The following is an 18617-nucleotide window of genomic DNA, read 5'->3' on the forward strand; positions in this document are numbered from 1 at the left end:
GCAGAGAGTCCTGTGTAGGTATGCTGGCCCTGGCCCTAGTGGAGGTCCCACTGACAGCTAGTATCAACCTCTAGACATGTGGTGATTCCAGCCTCCAACCTTCAAGCCATCCCACTGACTGAGCGAAGCAGAGATAAACTGTCCTGCTAGTTCCTTCCCTAATTCCCAATTTATAAGCAAATGAAATGTAGTTATTGCTAAGACACTATGTTTTGGAGTGATTTGTTACACAAGTATATAGATATGTGGAAAAATTATTTTGTCTTTTAGGTCTGTATAGTTTTTTTTCCATGTTTTTTTTTTAAATCTCAAAATTTTTTAAAATTGAAGAGTTGGGTCTTTTGTCCTGTAGGGTTTCCAGACTGAGTTTTGCTGATTCCACCCCCATACTATTATTTAACTGTTCCTCTACCCCCCTGTATTTCTTGAAAATAAGAATTTAAGATTAGAGGCTTGATCAGATTCAGGTTTATTGTTATTATTCCTTGTCTCTGTAAGATCACATCATAGACGGTGGTGGTGTGTTTCATCAGGAAGCACATGATACTAGTTGTTTTTCTGAGATGTTAGCAGTTATTGATTATGCCTAGCTCCATTCATCCATTAGTATTGCAGAATGGTGATGTCCTAAGACTAACATTATTTATTCATTTTTAGCTAGAATACTTTTATGAATAGGAATTTCCTCTCACCATGGTTTGATGAATGTGATCTGCATTTTACATAGGAAAGACAGAATTGGGGCACCTGGGTGACTTGGTTGGTTAAGTGTTTGCCTTCGGCTCAGATCATGATCTCGGGGTCCTGAGATTGAGCCCCACATTGGGCTCCCTGCTCAGTGGGGAGCCTGCTTCTCCCTCTACCTCTGCTGCTCCCCCTGCTTGTGCTTTCTCATTCTCTGTGTCAAATAAATAAATAAAATCTTTTTAAAAAATAAAAAGGAAAGGCAGAATTAATACTTGATTGTCCTACCATTTACCAGTTTTTTATTTATTTATTTATTTATTTATTTATTTATTTATTTATTTATTTATTTAAAAGATTTTGTTTATTTATTCGTGAGAGACAAAGAGAAAGACAGAGACACAGACAGAGGGAGAAGCAGGCTTCTTGCAGGGGAGCCCAATGTGGGACTCGATCCTGGGTCTCCAAGATCATGTCCTGGGCCAAAGGCAAACGCTAAACCGCTGAGCCACCCAGGTGCCCCTCATTTACTAGTTTTTAAATCAGTGAGTTGCTATACTAGCATTATCTAAGGGTGATTGGTAAGATATTTTTAAAAAGTGTTATAAATTTATTATGTGTTTTATTCTACTGCAAACCTTAAAAATGTCACATCTTTGATCTGAAGGAGCCAATTCACATTAGTTTCTGAGATCTTTTGATACAACCCTAGCACTCTTTGATAGCTTCTCTGCTCTCTGGCAAGACAAGATGTTCCAGGAAAATTTCAGGACCATCCAGGAACATCTTCTGCCCCAGACTTGGAATCAGTCATTTCTCAAAGGCACTGTAATCACTTTTAGCAGATAAAAGTATTTATAACTCCAGAGTCTGGGCTCTTAAAGTGTTCATTGCTGCTGGATTGCTTATCATTTCCAAGTCTTTTCAGTAACAGAAAACACATTGAGTGCATACTAATATTTCTTTTTTTAAAGAGAGATTTATTTACTTGTTCATGAGAGAGACACACACACACACACAGAGGCAGAGACATAGGCAGAGGGAGAAGCAGGCTCCTCGTAGGAGCCCAATGCAGGACTCAATCGCGGATTCGACCTGAGCGGAAGGCAGCTGCCCAATCGCTGAGCCACCCAGGCGTCCCACATATTAATATTCCAAACACAATTCAGAACTTCAGTGTTTTTACTGACCCCATTAATTTTATACATCCTTACAAACTTCTTTCTCTCATGCCCCAAATCCCAGCTTTTGACACCAGTATGATTACTTACTTGCTTTAACTGACACTACCCACACTACCATGTGAAAATAATACCTTCTGAAAAATAATACCAATACCAGTACTAAAATAATTACTAAAAACAGTTAAAAATATTTTTTGCGGAGGTTTTGTCTTTAGGGCTATATCCCACTGGGGATATATACCTGAATTACTTGTTTTAAAGACTTGGAATAGTTCCTCTATGTGGTTATACCACCAATTCAATCTACAGTTGAATTCATTTGTTTTATTTCACTGTTATTTTTAGAGAATAATTTTTATTTTTATTTTCTTTTATGGTTATGTAAAATACTTACATGATTCCAAAGTCATATCTACAAAACTAGGTATATTAAAAGAAGTCTGTTTTTTACTGTACTCTCCATGCTATTACCTTCTCCCTCATAGGTAACTTTTGTCAGAGTTTTATGGTTTATTCTTCCATTTTGTTTAAAATGTAATCAAATATCTGTGTGTGTGTGTGTGTGCGTGCGTGTGTAAGTATTCCTAACTTTTTCATTCCTAAGTAAATATATAAGTAGTATTTTATTGGTTGATCTCAAATTTAAATGCTTCAGCCTCAAGAAGTGTCTATATTCACCCTATCCATATCCTATATTCATTTGGCTTTCATCTGTCCAGATTGGAGTCTAACTCTGTAGTTTGAAGTCCATTAATTTCATGAGTGACCAATGAGATTCTAACTGGATGTGTATCTTTGACTAGTCATTTCCTTTTTCTGGGGCTCATTTAATAAATGATAGGTTGGAATAAAATTTTCTCAAGATCTTTTTTTACCTGAAATTATTATTTCCCAGATTTTCATATATATATATATATATAATATATATATATTTACTTATTTGTGTGTGAGAGAGAGAGCGAGAGAGCATGAACAAGGGGCAGAGAGAGAAGCATGCTCTCCACTGAGCAGGGAGCCCAATGTGGGACTTGATCCCAGGACCATGAGATTATGACCGAAGCCAAAGGCAGATGCCCAACCAACCCAGGCGCCCCTCCCCAGACTTTCTTTAGCTAGGTCATGCTTCTCTTAAATTTCTTAATTTACTTTTAAAAATTATCTTTTTTTTTTTTTTTTTTTTTTTGAGAGAGAGAAAGAGTGCATGTGAGTGGTGGGAGGAGGGTAGAAGTAGGGAGAGAGAAAATCTTAAGCTCTGGGATCATGACCCGAGCCAAAATCAAGAGTCAGATGCTTAAGTGACTAAGCCACCCAAAGCATCCCTTAAATTTTCTTTAATTATCTTAAAGGTTCTTAAATTATCCAGAATGAAATATATCATCACCTAAATTTTCTTCTGGTTCTTAAATTCTACAAGACTATGTCAAGCATTTGCTAGGCTGGCTTCTCTAGAAAGCAGCCTTTGGGAATTAGGAAACTTTGGCTCCAAGATGTTCTTGTATCATTTCAGTCATTATCCACAGTAAAATTTGAGCCTCCTTTGTGTTTTGTATGAGAAACATTTTTAGCTCATAGGGATACAAAGAGGTATAGGACATTCTGAGATGAGTTGTCTTAATGTGATTAAGAAACATCAATTTTGGGACATCTGGGTGGCTCAGCGGTTTAACACCTGCCTTTGGCCCAGGGCCTCTTCCTGGGGTCCAAGGATCAAGTCCCACATTGGGCTCCCTGCATGGAGCCTGCTTCTCCCTCTGCCTATGTCTCTGCCTTTCTCTTTCTGCATCTCTCATGAATAAATAAATAAAATCTTTTTTAAAAAAAGAGACATCAATTTTGACTAATAGTATTTGCTATCAACTATTGGTAAAACACACACACACACACACACACACACATACTTGTTGATTTGCAGCATATATACATACCTTGGGTGCCTGGCTGGCTCAGTTGGTAGAGCATGTGACTCTTCTCATGGTTGTGAGTTTGAGCCCCATGTTGGGTGTAGAGCTTACTTAAAAATCTTTTTTTAAAAACAGACTTTTAAATTTAGAGATACAGAGAGAGAGTGCTTGCGTGTACTAGTAGGGGAGGGGCAGAGAGAGAGAGAATCTTCAAGCAGACTCCCTGCTAAGTGCATTGTGGGGCTGGATCCCATGACCCATGAGATCATGACCCATGAGATCATGAGCTGAACCAAGAGTCAAACACTTAAGCCACTAAGCCACCCAAGCACCCCACTTAAAAAAAATCTTGAAAAAAAAAACCTTGATGGAAAATGGACATAAACAGGCAATTTATTAAAGGATTTAGGACATAAGCAATTTACTAAAAAAGAAACTTTCAATCTGAAAAAAATTATTATTCATCATTAATTTAAAGAATGCAAACTAAAATAACTAGCAACAATGTAGAGAAAGGTTCAATGGACAACAAGGATCAAATCGTTAAACTCATCAGGATTTGAGAGCAGGAAATGACATATAGTCTGTGGTACTGCATGGGAACAGAAAAATCAAGAATCAATACTCATTTCTCTGTGCCTCTTTGACAGTGGGAAAGGATTAATTGTAGTAAGACTGCTTTCATGGAGTGCCCATTTGAGTAAGGTTATAGGGTTTTCTCCAGAAAAATTCAGTTACTTACATGCAGAATTGGAGGAAGAGATTAAGCAGGTGTGATCATGATGGGGATCCTGCAGTAAAGATGAGAAAAAGGCAAGAAGGACCTGAGAACTTGTAGGCAGCAGCTGCTGTTTGGACCATGGTAACAGGGCTGGCTGTGAAGGAAAGTTGACATGAGAGGAGGAAGTGAAGTCAGTGAAAATAGTGGTGTAAGGACCTCTGAAAATTCTCTCAGCCATAAGAGAAATGAGAAGCCAGAATAGATTATCAGAAGAACTTTTTCATAACTCTGGAAATTAATCTAAGGTTTGCAGCAATCCAGAGAGTGTTTACTCAAGAAAAACAGCTGACTCTAGATAAAAGCAGTGAGCTTTGTGGGGTTTTAACTTGCCATGTTCCCATCCCCTTTCTCTAGCTCTGCATAGTCTTAAAAGCCAACAGTGAAAAACATGATTTAACTCCAGCATCCTGGCAGCCACCAGAGGAGGCAAAACAAGTTGGAGCTCCTTCAAAGCCTTATTCCCAGCTGGTGTGCAGCTATCAGCATTCCCCTAGTGCTTGTTGCAGACAAAATTGCACCTAAGTTATGTTCAAATTATTCCCTAATATATATTTAAAGAAATTCAAGTTTTCAAAACAAGCATTATAGCAGAACTGCTGTTCCACTAGCCTTTTTTTTCTATAGATATTGAGGAGCTAATTTTAATTTTTTAAAATTTATTTATGATAGTCACACAGAGAGAGAGAGAGAGAGAGAGAGTCAGAGACATAGGCAGAGGGAGAAGCAGGCTCCATGCACCGGGAGCCCGACGTGGGATTCGATCCCAGGTCTCCAGGATCGCGCCCTGGGCCAAAGGCAGGGGCTAAACCGCTGTGCCACCCAGGGATCCCAGGAGCTAATTTTAAAACTCAAGTGGAAGGGCACCTGGGTGGCTCAGTCAGGTGTCTGCCTTCGGCTCAGGTCATGATCTCAGGATCCTGGGATTAAGCCTCAAGTCCGGCTCCCTATTCAGTTGGAAGCCTGCTTCTCCCTCTCCCTCTGCCTGCAGCTCCTCCTGCTTGTATTCTCTCTCTGTGTCAAATAAATAAAATCTCCAAAAAAACCTCATATGGAATTAAAACCACCATGAGATATCACCTCACACCAGTCAGAATGGCTAGAATCAAAAGGTAAGAATTAACAGGTGTTGGTGAGGATGTGGAGAAAAGGAAACTTGTGCTCTGTTGGTAGAAATGAAAATTGGTGCAACCGCTGTAGAAAGCAGCATGGAGGTTCCTCAGAAAATTGAAAATAAAGATATCCTGGGGCACCTGAGTGGCTCAGTTGGCACGGCTCCAACTCTTGGTTTCCATTTCTGGTCATGATCTCATTAGGCTTTATGCTCAGTGAAGAGTCTGCTCAGGATCCTCTCCCTCTGCCCTTCCCTTCTCCCCTCAAATTAATAAAATCTTTAAAAAATGGAAATATCATATGATCCAGTAATTCCATTACTGGCTATTTACCCAAAGAAAATAAAACCATGAATTCTAAAATATGAAAATGTATATGCACCCCACATTTTTTGCAGCATTATTTACAATAGCCAGGATATAGAAGCAACCCAGGTGTCCATTGATAGGTAAATGAATAAAGAAGATGTGGTATATATATATATATATATATATATATATATATATATATATATATACAATGGACTGTTAGTCACAAAAAAGAATGAGATCTTGCCATTTGCTACAACATGAATGAACCTGGAGGATATAATGCTAAGTGAAATGTCAGATAGAGAAAAACAAATACCATTTTATTTCACTTATGTGTAATCTAAAAAACAAAACAAAACAAAAAACCCCAACAAAGCAAATGAACAAACAAGCAAAATAAACAGATTCTTAAATATGGAGAACACACCTAGGGTTGCCAGAGGGGAGGTGTGCAAGGGGAATGAATAAAATAAAACCAATAATAAACAAGCAAACAACTAAGTAAATAAAAATCGTGTGGAAATGCAAAGGACCTAGAATAGCCAAAACAACTTTGAGAAACAGCAAAGAGAACTAACACTACTGAGTTCAAGTCTTATGAAGCCATAGAAATCAAGATGGTGTGGTTTTGGTGTAAAGGTAGACCATAATAGAGTTTTAGAAATAAGCACACATATGTATATGGATAACTGATTTTTTTCTTTAAAGATTTTATTTATTTATGTATTAATGTATTTAAAGAACACAAGCAGGGGGAAGGGCAAAGGGAAAGGGAGAGGGAGAGAATCCCAAGCAGATCCCATGGTATCCCAGTGCAGGGCTGGATCCCATGGTCCAGAGATCACGACCTGAGCCAAAATCAAAAGTCAGATACTTAACTGACTGAGCCACCCGGGGGCCCCTGGACAATTTGTTTTTGATGAGATGCAAAGGAATGTGACAGAAGGGACTATAAATGTTGGATATCCACATGCAAAAAAAAAGGGGGGGGGGAAGAAGGAAAAAAAAAGAGAAACAGAAGAATTTCAATCCATACCTTTCACCATATATAAAATTTAACTCAAAATAGATCATAAGCCTAAGTGTAAAATGTAAAACCCCAAAATATAAAACTTGTAGAAGAAAGAACAGGAGAAAATCTTTGTGACTTTTGGTTAGGCAAAGATTTCTTAGATATGACATCAAAGCATGATCCATAAAAGAAAGAACAGACAAATTTGAATTTATTGAAATTAAACATTTCTTTTTTTTTTTTAAATTAAACATTTCTGCCATTTGAAGTCATTGTTTTTTTAAAAAAAGACTTTATTCATGAGGGACACAGAGAGACAGAGAGAGGCAGAGACATAGGAAGAGGGAGAAACAGGCTCCATGCAGGGAGCTCAATGTGGGACTCTATTCTGGGACCCCAGGATCACACCTTGAGTCAAAGGCAGACGCTCAACCACTGAGCCACCCAGGCATCCCTGAAGTCATTGTTAAAAGAATGCAAAGATAAGGGGCACTGGGTGGCTTAGTTGGTTAAGCAGCTGACTCTTGATTTCCGGTTAGGTCCTGATCTCAGGGTCCTGGGTTCAAGCCCCATGTGAGGCTCTGCACCCATGGAGGAGTCTGTTTCAGGATTTTCTCTCTCTCTTTCTCCTCTGCCCCTCCCCTGCTTGCACATGTGTGCACTTTCTGTCAGAAATAAATGAAAGAAATCTTAAAAAAAAAAAAGAGAGAGAAGACAAGTCACAGACTGGGAAAAAAGGTTTGCAAATCATGTATCCGATAAAGGATTTGTGTCTAGAATATTTAAATAACTATAAACTGAGTAATAAAACACCAGAATTTTTTAAATGGGAGAAGATTTGAACAGATACTTCAAGAAAAAAAATATATGAGTGGCAAATAAAGCATAGGAAAAGATGTTCAACATCAATAGTTAATAAGGAATCAATAAGGAAATACAAATAAAAAGATTGAGCATACTAAGTATTGGTGAGAATGTGGAGAAATGGAAACTCTCATACAATGCTGCTGGGAACGTGAGATGACACAACCACTCTGGAAAACATTTGGCAGCGTTTTAAAGAATTAAACACTACTTACCATATGATTCAGTTATTCCACTATTAGGTATTCACCCAAGAGGAAAAGAAGTATATATCCATACAGAATCTTGTACATGAATGTTCAAGACAGTTTTATTTGTAATAGCCAATAACTAGAAACAACTGAAAAGCCCATGAACAGGTGAATGGATTTGAATAGATTTACAAATTGTGGTATAGCTGTACAATGGAACACGACTTGCAATGAAATCGAATGTCCATATTGATAACACAAACACAAATGAATTGCAAAATAATTATGCTGAGTAAAAAAAGCTAGATGAAAAAGGACATACTGTGTGATTCCCTTTGTATAATATTCTAGAAAATGCAAACTAGGCTGTAGTAACAAAAAGATCAGTGGTTGCCTGAGCCAGAGGGATTACCAACAGACACAAGAAAATTTTTGGAGGTGGAGATATGAGCATTATCTTGATCACAGTGGTGATTTCATGGGCGTGTAATATGTCAAAGCTTATCACATTGTATACTTCAAATATGTGCAGATTATGTCAATTATAGTCCACTTGAAAAAAAGATATGAGAGGAGTGATAAAAAGTGAAAAAGTCATGGGAGCCAGTGAATTAGAAGTCTTGGAATCAGAGAAATGTAGAAGGTGATGGTCTGCAGGTGAAAGATTAGACAGGATTTCGATAATGGTGCATTTCCAGGTGGAGTTGACATGGGACGAGTACATTTTCACTTTTTGTTCTGTTTACCTTTGCAACTCAGCCTCAGACACTGGAAATATGGGTACTTAGGCTGAGTAAATTGTCTGCAAATGCATCTAGTTCTTGCAATGAGTCCAGACTGTAATAATGACCGTGACTATCATAGCTAACAGATGTTGAATGCTCATCTCAAGCTGTACTGTTCTAAGCATGTCCAGCGTCTCATGTCTTGGTGAGTGAGCATCAGTAACCTGCCCCACACCGGTCACACGGCTAGGCTAGTAAGGGGCGTGGGGCTCCATGTGCAGGGTGCCTTGACCTTTGCTAAGGGTGTTGCCTCTCCTCATCCAGGCGGCTCCCCTCACTCCTTCACTCTGGCTCCCAAGGGCTCTTGCGTCTAACCCTGAGGAAGTAGTGAGCGTGCAGAACAGGGCCCGGAGGGAGACTGCTCGCGCCAAGGGGAGCCTCCAGGGTTGCGCGCGCCCGGAACCAAGGGAACCAACCGAAACCTCCCGCGCCCTGCGGAGAATGAAGAGCTGCCCAAGTGCGTCCCCTTCCGAGCACATACTGTTCTCTGCGCGGGACGCAAACCTGCCGCACAGAGGGGCTCGTAGGGACAAGGAGCTAAAGGAACAGGTAGGAGGGATGGACTGGTCAACAGCCTTTCTTCTGACGGGGAAAGCCCGGTGAAAGTGCGTGCGGCGCCACTAGCTGCTCAGGAGCAGAGGCCGGCGCGCGTGGCTGCGGAAAGGCCAGGTTCTGCGCGCCAGGCTCCAGGGGGCTTCTGCACCGACCCTGCGGCTCCGCCTTTTCTGCTGGCAGTCGAGCTCCTCCTCGGGATTGCTGGCGGCCACCGAGGGCCAAGCTAGCTCAGGCTTCTTCACTATCCGGTGTGTACGTGCTTTGGGTAGGACAGCGGCCAGGAGAAAGGATTCCAAGGTGCAGTACTCGACTCGCGGCCACCTGCTGTGACCTGCAGTCGGGGAGCTGGATCTTTACGTGAATCCGCCTCTGAAGGTGCGCCGCAACTCCGAGGTTCGCCCAGAGGGTTCCATCGCATCCCAAGGACTTGCCCCCCTTCCCGTGGCAACTCACAGGTGCAGGCGCCCGAGCCCAGCCGTGTGTGAGCGCGCGCGCTGCGCTTTACCCAGCATTTCTTGGGCTGCCTTGTCCCCTTTTCCGTCGGCCGTGGGTGCCAGCAAGACCTGTGATGAAGGAAAAGGAGGTGGGAGCACGCAGGCCTGCGCTGGTCAACAGACGGCTGCGCGTGCAGCCGGAGGAGAGCCCGCACCCGGCACTGGGCGCTTCTTCCAGGCTGGACCCGGTTCTCCGCAGGCAGAGGCGGCCCAAGGCGTGTGTGTGTGTGTGTGTGTGTGTGTGTGTTGCCTGGGGTGACCCCTAGCTTCGGCTGAGAAAAGCCGAGGCTGGGGTCCTGTGGCGGAGCAAGGACACGGCCTGGAGGACTGCGCGGCCCGCCGGGACTGAGGGTGTGGGCCTCGGGCGCTGGGTGGGGGGCAGCTGGGAGCCCCGGGGGGGTGGTGGAGGGAGGCGTCCGCTACCTAGGCTTCGGCCTGGGGCCCCGGGCCAGCCAGGGCTGGGGCTCCCGTCTCCCGAACAGGACTGGCCCGCGGCGCGGCGAACCGCGGAGGAAGCCGCACAGCTGGGCGGTGGAGGGCTGGGCGTTAGGGGCGGGGGTGGGTGTTCCGGCTCCAGGGTCTTCCCGCGCAGCCAAATCTGTGTTCCTCCTACTCCTCCCCGGGGACCTGTAACAGGGACCCTCACGCTGTGATACAATATATTTTTTTAATATTTTACTTATTTATTCATGAGAGACCCAGTGAGAGAGGCAGAGACACAGGCAGAGGGAGAAGCAGGCTCCATGCAGGGAGCCCGACGTGGGACTCGATCCCAGGTCTCCAGGATCACGCCCTGGGCTGACCGCGGCGGCGCTAAACCGCTGAGCACCCCCGGGCTGCCCGCTGTGATACAATATTGAAGCGCCATCTCTCGCTTGTTCACCACACTGCAGCCACCCCGATCTTTCAGTTCTTGGAACATAAACAGGTCTTCCTGTCCCAGGGCCTTTGCACACACTGTCTCTTAGGCCAGGAACACTTTCTCTGCTTATTGCAACGGCAGCTCTTTCTCATCGTGTGAGTCTCGCCTCTTGGCTTAAATGCTTCCCCCTCAGAAAAACTGTTATCCGACTGTCCTATAAAGTAAGGTCTCTGCCCCCCACAAACATATTTTTTCCTCTTTCTTGTTTCCTTTATGCCTCTTTGTGTTTATTTTATTCTCCGACTTTGACAATTTAACGTAACCCAAAGCAGGGAACATTTTTGCCTTATCAAGCCTGTGCCCAGCAATAACGGGTTCTCCAATTTTTGTGATAGCACTTTTGTTAATTGACTCCTTGTTCTATAGAACATTGGAACCAGAAAAATGCCCCCTCGGAGAGGCAGCCTACCCGGTTCTGCAGAAACCTGTGCTTTCTGCAAGCAACTCCAATCTGGTAAATGTAAGTTTTGCACCTAGGTGTAGGCTTCATTCTCCGAATTTTCCCTTATTAGAGACCTAAGTCAGCTACTTTTGTAGGGCAGTATTTTTGGGCCCTCATTCAGGGTCTGGCACTTGGGGCTCAGTAAATATGGGGCAGTGAATGTGGGTGGCTGTCCCTGCCCCCAGCCTTGGCTTTTCACCATTCTCCCTTTGAGGCAGATTCAACACAGTACATTTCTTCAAAACTGATCTCACATAGCAAAACTGAAGCTGTCATGGAGACAGGGAAGTCAATTTACCCCATATGGAATTTTTTTTTGGTCTTAAAACGCCAAGATGTAACTGAGTGGCATTTTTTTTAGAACACAAAAGGTCATCAAATTACCTAAAATCCTTTTTGTCTTTTTAAAAAGATTTTATTTATTCATTCATGAGAGACACAGAGAGAGGCAGAGACATAGGCAGAGGGAGAAGCAGGTTCCTCACAGGGAGCCTGATGCGGGACTCGATCCCCAAACCCTGGGATCATGCCCTGAGCCAAAGACAGACACTCAACCACTGAGCCACCCAGGGGCCCCTCCATTTTGTCTTTTTGTGTTTAAATTTGCAAACCTTTATATCTTCTTTTTATTAAGTTTAATATCTTAATTCCAGTATAGTTAACAGTGTTCTATTAGTTTCAGGTGTACAATAAATAGGATGATTCAACAATTCTATCCATTACTCAGTGCCCATCATGATAACTGTATTCTTTTAAAAATGCTTTATTTTGGTCATGAGAAACACACAGAGAGAGGCAGAGATAAAGGAGAAGCAGGCTCCTCACAGGGATCCCAGGATCACACCCTGAGTTGAAGGCAGATGCTCAACCGCTCAGCCACCCAGGTGTCCCATGGTAAGTGTATTCTTAATCCCTATCACCTATTTCACCTACCCCCCCCCACCTGCCCTCTGGTCTCCAGAAGGGTGTTCTCTGTAGTTCAGAGTCTGTTTCTTGGTCCCCTCTCTCTTTTATCTTCCCTTTGCTCATTTGTTTTGTTTCTTAAATTCCACAAGTGAGTGAAATCAAATGGTATTTTTGGTTCTCTGACTTATTTCACTTAGTATTACACTCATTAGCAACCATCCAGGTTGTTGCAAATGGCAACATCTTATTCCTTTTATGGTTGAGTAATATTCCAATATACTCCACTTCTTCTTTATCCATTCATGTATTGATGGACACCTGGGCTGTGTCCTTAGTTTGGCTATTGTCGATTATGCTGCCATAAACATAGAAGTGCATGTACCCATCCCTTTGAAATAGTGTTTTTGTATTTTATGGGCAAATACTCAGTAATGCAATTACTAGATCATAGGGTAGTTTTATTTTTAAATTTTGGGGAACCTCCATACTGTTTTCCACAGCAGCTGTACCAGTTTTCATTCCCACCAACAGTGCAAAAAGAGTCCCCTTTTCTGACATCCACCAACAGTGCAAAGAGAGTTCCTTTTTCTCCACATCCTCACCAACCCTTGTTGTTGCTTGTGTTTTTGATTTTAGCTCTTCTGACAAGTGTGAGGTGATATCTCATTTTAGTTTTGATTTGCATTGCCCTGATGATCAGTGATGTTGAGCATCTTTTCATATATCTGTTGGCCATCTGGATGCCTTTGGAGAAACGTCTGTTCATGTCTTCTGCTCATATTTTAGGTGGATTATTTGTTTTTAGAGTATTGAGTTGTATAAGTTCTTTATATATTTTGGGTATTAGCCCTTTATCAAATATATCATTTGCAAATATCTTCTCCCATTCAGTAGGTTGCCTTTTAGTTTTGTTGATGGTTTCCTTGTTGTGCAGAAACTTTTTATTTTGATGTAGTTCCAATAATTTATTTTTGCTTTTATTTCCTTGCCCCAGGAGATATATCTAGAAAAATGTTGCTATAGCCAGTGTCAGAGACATTACTGCCTGTGCTCTCTTCTAGGATTTATAAAAATCATAGTTTCAGGTCTCACATTTAGGTCTCTAATCCATTTTGAGTTTATTTTTGTATGTGGTGAAAGAAAGTGGTCCAGTTTAATTCTTTTGTATGTAGCTGTCCTATTTTCCCAGCACCATTGAAGAGACTTTTTCCTAATACATATTCTTTCATACTTTGTTGAAGATTAATTGACTATATAATTGTGGGTTTATTTCTGGGTTTCTATTCTGTTCCATGATCTATGTGTCTGTTTTTGTGCCAGTACCATTACTGTTTTGATCACTACAGCTTTGTATATTACAAAATATAACTTGAAGTCTGGAAATGTGAGGCCTCCAGCTTTGTCTTTCTTTTTCAAGATTGCTTTGACCATTAGTGGTCTTTTGTGGTTCCACACAAGCTTTAGGATTATATGTTCTAGTTCTGTGAAAAATACTGTTGATATTTTGATAGGGATTGCATTAAATCTGTAGGTTATTTTGGGTAGTATAGACATTTCAATGTTTATTCTTCTAATCCAGGAACATGGACTGTCTTTCCATTTCTTTTTTTTTAAACATTTTTAAATTTTTATTTATTTATGATAGTCACAGAGAGAGAGAGGCAGAGACACAGGCAGAGGGAGAAGCAGGCTCCATGCACCAGAGCCCAATGTGGGATTCGATCCCGGGTCTCCAGGATCGCGCCCTGGGCCAAAGGCAGGCGCTAAACTGCTGCGCCACCCAGGGATCCCTGTCTTTCCATTTCTTTGTGTCTTCCTCAATTTCTCTCATCAGGGCATTTTAGAGTTTTCGAATTACATCCTTTAGAAGGCAGTTTAAAAAGCACCTCTTAAAAAAAATAAAAATAAAAATAAATAATAAAAAAAAAGCACCTCTTATTACTAGAGCACCCAGGGGTATACCTGGGGTATCATCACCCTTTACACACAGCTGAGCAACTTATTTAGTATTTCCCCAATGAAAATGGATTTCCCTGGAGGGAGTGTGGAGGAGGTAAGGTATATTCTTTACTTAGGAAAAATAAGCTTTTCTCCATTTTATATCAATAAAATAAAACAAGGAATAGCCTAGTGGTCAGGAGGATGTGCTTTGAAGTGAGACAAATTGGGTTCAAATCTGTGGTTTGACTTTGGGAAAAATTACCTATTATCCCTAAGGCCCTGTTTTCTCCCCTTTAAAATGAGGCTTAAAATACCCACTTTTATGGGTTGTGGTGGGAATGAGTAAGGTGCTGTCTGTAAAGAGCATTACAAGTGCTCAGTAAGAGTTATTATTAGCCAAAATCTTCCAGACATTTCTGTGGTCACTAAAGTCACTAGGTGAGAACTCAAGGAGCCACCCAAGGCTAAGGTGAGATACAAAAGGCCTCTGTTTAGCCTCATGATCTCTCTGGATTCCTGGGAATGTCTACAGATAACCCTCCCCTCATGATTCCACTTCAATCCTTCTGCCAAACTCTTTGCTCCAATTTTCTTTCTGTGATGTTCTTGCCACTCTCCGATGCCCTTGCTCATTCAGTCCACAACTGTGGTCACTACAAGGCAAGGATGCTGTTGGGCATCATGCATGTCACAGCCTTTGATTGTTCAAGGAGGGAGCTGGGTAAATGAAACCTCCAAGGGTGGCTGTCAGTGGCTCTCAGCTTTTTCTGGGCCAGGGACCCCTTTGAGAGTCTGGAGAAAGGCAGACAATGTCTCCCAAATATATTTATATTTCCACATGCAAATACAACTTGCATACGATTCCAGGGCTCTTGGACTCAGGGAAGTCTGTCCAGCACCCGCTAAGGAGTCAGCTATTTAGCTCCTTCCTGGGCTGACTTTCACAGAGCTGCAGCTGCAGAAAAATGAGAAAACCTTAACTATTTTCTCTTTTTCTGCCTTGTCTTTGTCAGGAGGTGAAAAAAAACAAGGAACAAAACTGCTTTAAAAAACAAAAGATTTTATTTATTGAGAGAGAGGATAAGAGAGAGCGCACCAGGGGAAGAGGAGGGACGGGGGAGGGAGAGAAACAGACTCCCCACTGAGCCGGGACCTTGATGCAGGGCTTGATCCCAGGACCCTGAAATCATGACCCAAGCCAAAGGCAGATGGTTAAGCGACTAAACCACCCAGGCATCCCTAAAACTGCTTTAAGGAGAGGAGAAAGAAAAACGAAATAAACCAGTACTAAAGAGAGACTGTGGGAAATTGAGAGATGACTAAGCTAATGGATTCTATTTTATGAGCTCCATGAGGGTTCATGAGGTCAGTTAAAAAAATATGTGACACAGGACAGGACGCCTGGGTGGCTCAGCGCTTGAGCGTCTGCCTTCAGCTCGGGCGTGATCCCGGAGTCCAGGATCGGTCCTCATAGGGCTCCTTGCATGGGGCCTGCTTCTCCCTCTGCCTGTGTCTCTGCTTCTCTGTGTGTCTCTCATGAATAAGTAAATAAAATCTTTTTAAAAATATATGACAATGAAGAACTTGAGATATGATAAGAGACAGGAGGGGTGGGAGCTGGGGGATGGGAACAGTGTTGAAAATGTTACCAGGGTTAAGAGGAAAAGACTTCTGGACACTGTGGATTACTTACCCCTACTGAACTATGCACTTGAAAATGTAAATTTTGGGTTATGTGTGTTTCACCACAATTTTTTTTTAAGTTATTGGGCAGCATGTCATCCATGAGAATGTTGAGGGGTCCATCACTCTACCAGACCCTAGTGAGCCACCCTTCCTACCAGGAAGTGCAGAAGCTAGGAATAGAATTCGGGTCTAGGACCTACTTTATCAATGGTAAGCGGGTTAAACAAAAAAATTTTTAAAAATTAAAAAAAAAAGGTAAGGTTGTTGAAGGGGTGGTGGTGGGATTAGCATCAAGCTATGAGGAATTGGTGGGTTTTGACAGGGGAGGGCTGGCATGGAGGAAGGAGGCAGGGGCCATGGAGGAAAGGGCATAAAGCTGGCCTGCAGGGGTGTCCTGCCCTCCTGCTGCTTTTTCCCAGACTCTGCAGGCCCAGTGAGGGGGCAATGTGATCCACTCCAAAGGTGAGTCTACTAGGCTCTCTCCGGTTTCCTGACTTTGGAGACAGCAGGTGGTGCTGTTGAGTAAATCTGAGAGCCTAGAAGAAGAAACCCAAACTTTGAACTTGAGAAGTTGGGCATCTCTGCCCTGGCAACTCTCCCTTCCCACTGCTGGAGCAGAGGAGGGTGTGGTAGATGGGAAACGTCTTCCTCCTTGTGCTCTGGATTGCTCCTCAGCTGGCCCTGGGAGGAGGGAGGGCTGGGACCTGTTCTCTTAGTGTTTCTCACATGCTCTGGTATCCCAAACGTCTTTGGAATGTAGCTCAGGTGAAATCCTGGGTGGTGGCCCCACCAGCAGTTGTCTGGGAGGGGTAAAAGAGATTCAGAGGCATCCTTACACACCCCTCCCTGGCCAGGCCCAGCTCAGGGTAGCTTCCATGGCTTTGCCTGCACCTCCTGCTCCCAGGAGCACCCCCCGCCCCCTCACGTCCCCCTCTCTCCTTAGAAAGCTCAGACTACTCTGAGAAGTCTAGTCTTACTCCACAGTAAAACAGACCAAACACTTGGGAACCTCTCCTTAATTGTAGTTTTAAATTTGGGGCTTTTATCTAGCGAGCTCAAGTTCTAGAAAGCCTCCATAGCTGGTGAACTGGGTGCTTTGCACTGGATTAGGGCATTGGATTAGGTAGGAGTCCTCCTTCTGTCCAGTGAATCTGGATTTGATTGTGTTGCTGGGCTTTGTCCCCAACAATGATAGGATCCTAGGGAATGCAAACACAACACTGGTTTGACAGCTTCAGCAAGTTTTAAAAAGCCCAACACACCAAAGCCCAGTGTGCCTCTGGAACTCCACGGCTTGCCTGTCTCACTCTTGACACACTTTTGTGTCCCTGTCCTTGTTTTTCCTCTGCCTCACCTTTCTCTTGGTGTTCTAATTTATGCTGTTGTACTTCACTTACGTGACTTTGTAAACAGCTTTAAATCTTGAGACAGGTCAGGGTACAAATAAATAGGAAGAAAAACACCACTCTGAAAGGTCAGATGTTTTGATATTGGCTAAACCTTGTGCTAATGTAGGAAAAATGACTATACCCCTTAGTGACCATAACATCCAGAATCTTCCACAACTCACAATAGCGGAAGGATCTATCTCCTCATGGAAAAAGGGGACAGGACCGCAGACTTGACTTTTGACTCCTGGCATTCCCAGTGCCTCCCCCCTGGGCATCTTGCTAGGGTTGCTGCTGTTGTGGCCAAGCTTTAGGGTGGGGTGAGGGCTGGGGACGCTGTGCCCCTTCAACCATTTGCTACTGTGGACTCATGACCTTTCCCTTACTCCCTGCAGAGCTCTAAACTCATAAGAGCAGAGCATTTGAAATGACTTCTAAAAAGACTATTAGATGAGCAAAACGTAAGCAGAAAATAACATGAAACTAGGTCATCTAAGCGACAGCTCATGATACTTTATTTTCCATGATACACTGCATGGTGACTTCAGCATTCATCTGAGAGCTAATTGACCCAGTGGTCATATTCTTATACAAGCTACAAACCTAAATAGTTCTCAAACTGCAGGACCTCATGTTCCCCTTAACAGGGTGGTCCTTCTAGCACCCCTTTCTAGAGCAACTTTCAAATCAAATGCCTCAAAACTTCCAGCACCAACCTCGGCTTTCGTTTTAACTCACACATTCCCCCTGCCCCCCTGCAATCTTAGAAGATCAATGTAGCCATACCAAATACTTAGAAATATTTCCTGTCTTCTCTGAGGTATTTCAATCTAAGGTTTGTGGTCAGAGGGATCTAAGTGTTGAAAAGCCATTTTTTACCATCAAATTGCATTTCAAAGGATCTTGGAGATGTAAGAGACCATAGAGACCATTTATTGCCATTCGTACAGAGAAATGGGTGGAAGTGATAAATGACTTGCTGATGGTCCCAGAGCTAAAAAGTCTAAAAAAAGATTTCTGCCTATTGATACCCAGACCACTCTTTTTCTCACTGCGCTACCCAGATTGGCCTCTGCACATCTATGTAGAAATGTAATTGTGACGGGGACTTTCTTTACAGAAGTAGATATACATAGATGCAAATACATTCACACATAGACACATGCAAGTAATAGATTTAGGAATTAGGGGTACCTGGGTGGCTCAGTGATTGAGAGTCTGCCTTCAGCTCAGGTTGTGATCCTGGGGTCCTAGGATAGAGTCCCGCATCAGGCTCCCACTGGGGAGCCTGCTTCTCCCTCTGCCTATGTCTGTCTTTGTGTGCCTCTCATGAATAAATAAAATCTTTTTAAAAAAGGAATTAAAGTAATAGAGGCATGATTATGCTATGTGGACAATTTTAGCTGTTTGTGAGGAGTGTCTTAAGGTATGCACAGATGTAAATCTGGACACCTAATGAA

General features: G+C 42.7%; 1 protein-coding gene across 3 annotated transcripts in view; it reads left to right on the forward strand.

Moving 5' to 3' along the window:
* GOT1L1 (glutamic-oxaloacetic transaminase 1 like 1) overlaps nucleotides 1-18617 on the forward strand; it is a 40558-nt gene that overhangs the window by 17134 nt on the left and 4807 nt on the right. For 2 of the 3 annotated variants that reach the window (XR_007402592.1, XR_007402593.1), the window contains exons 9-10: nucleotides 11161-11254; nucleotides 12016-12130. The gene's annotated coding sequence lies outside the window, so the exon portion shown is untranslated. The remainder of the gene's footprint in view (nucleotides 1-11160; nucleotides 11255-12015; nucleotides 12131-18617) is intronic. The other variant, XR_003128754.3, reaches the window with a different exon arrangement.

This window comes from Canis lupus, chromosome 16 (assembly GCF_003254725.2).
Source record: "Canis lupus dingo isolate Sandy chromosome 16, ASM325472v2, whole genome shotgun sequence".
Classification (NCBI taxonomy): Eukaryota; Metazoa; Chordata; class Mammalia; order Carnivora; family Canidae; genus Canis; species Canis lupus.